General features: G+C 53.3%; 1 long non-coding RNA gene across 2 annotated transcripts; it reads right to left on the reverse strand.

The window, feature by feature from the left end:
- Positions 1–1,079: 1,079 nt before the first annotated feature.
- Positions 1,080–4,949, reverse strand: LOC129537981 (uncharacterized). 2 transcript variants are annotated; one of them, XR_008682137.2, is made up of 3 exons: positions 4,709–4,949; positions 1,969–2,069; positions 1,080–1,349 (listed from the first exon to the last, which is right to left on the reverse strand). It is a non-coding gene; the product is annotated as an uncharacterized LOC129537981 (long non-coding RNA). The 2 variants fall into 2 exon arrangements; XR_016035416.1 differs by having other exon boundaries at positions 1,883–2,069.
- Positions 4,950–6,000: the final 1,051 nt, after the last annotated feature.

Here is a 6,000-nt window from a genome sequence, read left to right on the forward strand (position 1 = left end):
TCAGCCGCATCAGCAGAGGCTGTGGTTGCCACAATAGGGGCTTCTCTCAGGGCACAGGAAGGAGAGGCAAAGCCTGCTGTTCCCCTCACCAAATTCTCATCCCCCCACACACCACAGGCCTCACATCCGCCCCCAACCTTCCTCAGTCCTGCAGCCCGCCCCCCATCCTTCCCCACAAGCCCCCAACCCCCACAAGGGTAATAGCACAAGTGGTGTCTGGTGCCTGTATCCTGGCAACTATCTTTCACACCTAAACCCAGGAACCTGCGACTTATAAAATGAGCCTGGCCCCTGCCACCTTGGCAAATGAAAATCCACAGCCTCAACATGGTCCAGAGACCCTTGGGCACTCTGTCCTGTCCCCCTGCTCCCACCCAGCTACTGGTATAGCCACAGCCCTGGTGGGCCCAGGCCCGACCCCCACGCCCCCCTCACTGGGTCCTGCCCCCACCTCCTCTGGAACCCTTGGCCAGCCCTCTCCACCTGTCTCTGGCTTCTGAGTGCTCCTTTCACCCTCCTTCCCTCCCCTCTGCCTCCTCCCCTTCCCTCTTCTTCTTGGGTCCCCCTCCTCCCTCCCCTCTGCCTCCTCTCCCTCCTCAGATTCTGACCACTCTAGTCCCTGGTGGATGGTGTCCTGGGCCTCCTGAGACTCCCTGGTCTCCCTGGGGATGGATGACCATGGGCAGGTAGCCTGTCTTCTCAGGCTGGGGCTCCCACAGATCCTCAGACCTGTCCCCCAACACATGCATGGCCTCTGCTTCTCTCAGGCTCAAGCCCTGGGCTTCAGGCATTTCAGTCCTCAAAAGGTCACAGTCTTCCTCCCCCCAAGTGACAAAACCAAGTCAGGGTGGGTAACTGGCCCCCCTGAGCTCCAATTTCTGATGGATGGCCCAGGAAGGAGGGCTCCCTGCCGGTTGTTACAAAACTCAGGTTCTGCTGCTCGCCACCCAGAAGCCAATAATTCAAGAGACAAGTATCTGTAGAGAGGAAAGTTGCTTTACTCACAAAAGCCGGCAATCTGGGAGAAGGTGGACTCATGTATGGAGACCAACTCTGAAGATTCTGCTCAGACAAGACAGTTTTTATTTTTTATTTTTTTATTATTTTTAACACCAAAAATATTTTGTACTGGGGTATAGCCGATCAGCCACGGCAGTTTTTAAAGGGGAAAAAAGGGAAAGAATCTCAGTGAGTCACTGAGGCAGGAAGTCGGGCGCTACATCATCCTCCTTTGCGTGCATTGGCTGCCTCTCTCTTCTGATGTTATCTTGCCTTTGTGATCTGCCTGCAGGATTGTGAGAGCTGGTCATTTTTTAATTCCTCAGTTCTTCGTTCTTACTTCTTTTTATCTAGGAAACAAATCAACAGATTAAGCAAGGCATGGTGTGCATTCAGGAACGCATAAGCCAGGAGTTAGCTTAAGTTACCTAGTGATCTTGTTCCTAGAATTAGAGTCTTTTAAGGTTGGAAGGGAACAGAAATGGGCAAATAGGAAATGAGGCAAAAGAGCTGCTTTCATTTCCCCACTGTCAAATATCATTCCATTAGGATTATGGATGAAGTTCCATCTTCTGTAACTTCACGCTGATATAAGGCCCCATATGCCTAAGAGTGGAAAATGTCAACATGGGCCTATAGCATCTCTTTGCTGATTATTTTAGTTACCCACTTACATATGTGGGCAGAGCAAGCTACAATTATTTTGATGTCCACAAAAGGTATAGATTATTATGAGAAAAAATGTTAATCCCATTCTCTTGAGGCCAGTTCTTGGAATTGTGATAGCCATAGATTCAGTGTGTTTTCCTGAGACCCAGGTTCAACCCCTGGGTTGGGAAGATGCCCTGGAGAAGGGAATGGCAAGCCCCTCCAGTATTCTTGCCTGGAGAATCCCATGGACAGAGGAGCCTGGCGGGCTGCAGTCCATGGGGTTGCCAAGAATCGGCGACGACTGAACAACTAACATACACACATAGATTCCATACGGCTCGAGTTGGAGCAGCTTCTTTCGTGGCTGTGGTCTGGTCCTCACACGGTTAGCTTTTTCCCTCTGGTGGCAGTTACAGTATCTGTAAAAACAACTCAAAAATGTGCTATCAGACTCTTTGTGACTCTGTTGTCCTGATCATTAACTGTTTAGCTTTATATTTGGGGAGGGGGGTCTGCAGGGTTCTGCTTGGTTCCAAGGAGAGACCCCACCTCTCCTTGAAAGTAAGGTGTCACCACCAAGTCCTGTGGTTGCATTTCAGGAGCTGCATCAGAACCACTGCTGCCCCACCCCCACCCCATTCAGATACAACAGCCCCAGGAAATGAAAGGGAGGGGGCTCTGCTTCACTGAAAGACCTGCAAACAGGGGAATATCCCCACTTGACATTTGACACATGGGGACTCAGAAGGCCAAGTGACACGGCATTGGGCCTCAGTCCCCCCATACCCCAATACCCCCCATACCCCTTCCGCATAGCTCCATACACCCTCCAGGATCCCTATCCTGTAAGACCCCACCCATCTGGTAAGATGGGACTTTCCGGCTCTCCTAAAGGCTCAGGGGCCCAAAAGCCCAAGGCCCTTCCCTACAGCTTCTGGCAGCAGCAGCCTGCACCCCTCTCTGTGCTCACAGCTCAGCATGGTCTTGGGGCTTCCTGAGTCAGAGCAAACCTGCCTAGATGCATGGAGAAAGGCCCCAGAAAGCTGAGGGACCCCATCCAGGACTCCTGTCAGTCATCACCATACCCACAGTGGCCACCAGGGTGGCAGAATAGTTTCTAAGAGATTGACTCAGCAAGATGTGGTACCCTGGGTCCCAGGGGTCTTTGAGGAGCCTCCTGGGCTACAGCTGAGTTGAGTCCAAGAGGTACCTGTCCCCTGTATCATAAGCTCCAAGCCCGCTCTGGCCACCCAGCTCTTCCTCACCCACAGATATGGGAATGCCACTCAGGATCTGGGAACAGCTCCCAGAGGCTACAGGAGATGGCCCACCTTGTCTGTGAACTTGCCAGGACCTCATAATACTGGGCCACCACCATGGGGAGCCAGCCCAGGCCTACAGCTCCTGCAGGCCAAGTTCACCCAGCAGGGCCTACAGGTTGATGCTGTGGAGGCCAGGCTTCCTGTTTTTCACAGGTGGGCAGGGAGCCCACATCCTGCCTCTCCTAGCGGTACACTTCTCTGAACATACTCTGCTCCAGGGCAGTGTTCTCTCCATTCTCAACCATCGTCTCCCCTCTCCTGGGGCCTCCACCAGGTGCCTCCACAACAGGAACACAGTTCTCCCCTCCAGGATCTCCACCCTCTAAGACCCCACCCATTGTGGGTAGACTCTCCAGCCTGGACCACCCTCCATCATTCCAGGATCCCCACACTGTAAGACCCTACTCATGGTGGGATGGCACTCTCTGGCTCTCCTAAAGGTGCAGGCACCCAACAGCCATCCCCCACAGTCAGGCCAGGAGCGTGAGGCCAAGAGGATGTCCCACCTGCTCAAGGCCACATTGGTCCCCACCTGATAGGTGACCTCAGAAGGAAGATCTCTTCAAGAGGGACCCCAAGCCCCATATTTTGTGATTTTACCATAAATAATTTGAGTAACAAGGCATGGGACTCTCAGCAGGGACCCTCAGCTCTGCCTCAGGCATGGGTGTGAGTCGTGTGATCTCCGGAAGGAGGGATTCCTGGGGGAAGATCAGAGGGCCAAACCATGGTGCAGGGTGTTTTGGGCAACCCCACTTTCTCTCCTGAACATGGTACATGGCAAGAAGTTCCAGGCTATACTTGGTACATCCAGAGAACAACCACCTTACCTCCTTCTACCTACCTTCCCCCCCTACACACACCTTCTGCCTGAGTGTCTCACTTCACCTAGACTCAAGTCTTTGGTCTTGAGTCTCCTGGGTGACCAGGCAGAAGCTGGAAAGATCCCCTGCCCACTCTTGCAACTCCTTGGGTCCCAACCTCCCCGTGCCAAGGGGCTGTCACTTGCCAAACTACAGGGGTGGAAAACAACCCCCCAAATTAACTGTCCTCCTATGATCCTCCAGCCATGGCATCCTGGGGACACACTGATGCCCCTCACTTGGGCCTCATCAGCATCATCAGAAAGGATAGCTGGTGTTGAATGGGATCTCTTGTGACATGACCAATCACATCATCTTGCCTGTAGCCAGGTCACTTAGAAGTGGGACTACCTCTCTCATCCCTTCCCGACATTGTATGTCCTCCAGGTCAACCTCAAGCATGCTGGACTCCTGCCTGGACCCTTTTCTCTGTTCCAGGGCCTGGGATCCCGCCATCATGTGCTGCCCCTTCCTACTCACCCAGTTCTCTTCTGGCTCCCTGCTGTTGTCACCTCCCCACTCTTCACCCAGAGAGCCTGCTCTGAGCTCAGATCTGCCCCCAAGATGCCTCCATTTCTGCCCTCTCGTGTCTAGGCCAAACCCTGATGGCCCTACCCAGTCCATTCTGGACACTTGTGACTAGGGGGTCCAGTTGGGCCCACTTGTCATAGCCTCTCCCTTCCCAATATCTCAGCCGGCTATCCTCCCATTGCCCCCAAAACCCCTGGCTGGTTTTGTAGGACTGACGTCTTCTTCACCCACTTCCTCTGGAGCCACGGGAAAGGTTTGAACAAGCAAACGGGCCCTGAGGAGTGGCTGTGCCCATGGCACAGCCTGCACACACACACAGCCAGCACACCCACACACACACACCTTTCTTTCCCCTGGCTTGCCTGTGACCCACCCTCTTCTCTGTCTGTTGGAATCCTCAGACCTGGCTCCTGGCTGCCTTCAAGGGCCTTCAGTGCTCCCAGGTGTTGAGCTCCCAGATGGTGTCCCAGCACCCAGCCTGGTAGAGCGTGGTGGCCGGGCAGGATCTGAACCAGGTCCCCCAGTCCCTGTGGGTGCTGTGGAGCCCAAGGAGCCTTAACCAATTCATGTCTATGCAGCGGCAGCTGCCTCCCCTCAGAGTGATGTGAAGCGCAGAGCCTCCTGCCCTCTGGCGGCAGGACCAGGATAAGGCAGGGAGCCGGCCCTGCTTGTGTTCCTGGTTTGACACATCAGGCCAGAAGGGGAACACCAAGTTCCTGGAGTGCAGCCCCTCACTGACAGGTGGGGAACCTGAGGTCCAGGCACAACACGGGCCTTTGACAGGAGACAGAGAAACTCCAGCCTCGATATGACTTTCCCAGTGGGCTAGATGCTGATTATGGACCGGTAAGATGGTCTCACCAGACTGTCACCTTGTCCCCAAGAAATGAGCATCCCCACAACATTTCTGATGGCTTGGGGGTCTTGGGTTTGGGAACTTTAACAATCAACCTGAGAGGCTGGAGTTATGAGGGCCAGCAGGGCTCACACCCCAAAGTAAAGATTTGGGGATAAGGAGAGGACAGAGGGCAAGGATCCAATTTTCTTCCTGGGAAAAAGCACTCTGGAAATGGATAAGAATGAGAGGAAGGAGCAGGCAGGTCTCAAACAAGGTAACAGCTGATGTGGATGTATGAAAAAAAATGCTCACCCCCAAGTAAAGAAAAGCAATTGGCAGCTGCCAAGTGCAATTTTCACCTGCAACTGAGCAAAAGTCTCAGAAATCTCAGAAATACAGGATTGGCAATGTTGTGAGGATCAGACCCCTCACCATACAATATCTTGTTTACAGAGGTGAACTCAGCAAAAAACGCAGGCCAAAGGAGCCCTCAGCTCCCATCAGCTGAGACCTGTGGCTGTAAACACAGGACCTGTGGCCCTCATTGCCAACCAGAGAGGCGTGCTGATACAGCCAGGCAGGTGGAGGACACCTCACCCCTCAAAATGGCTGGACAATTCGACCTCAGCAGATGTGGAGGTTTTGGGCCACGGGGGTATGGGGCACAGGCATCACTAATTGTTCATTTACCCGAAATCCTGCAGGGGCCCACGTCAGCCCTAGACCAGGCTCCAGGTTTTATTTTTAAAGAAGAACAATTGTATTCGAAATTTTAATAAGAATCTAAATAGAGCCT

This window comes from Moschus berezovskii, chromosome 20 (genome assembly GCF_049115385.1).
Source record: "Moschus berezovskii isolate FMDL1 chromosome 20, NW_MosBer_1.0, whole genome shotgun sequence".
Lineage (NCBI taxonomy): Eukaryota > Metazoa > Chordata > Mammalia > Artiodactyla > Moschidae > Moschus > Moschus berezovskii.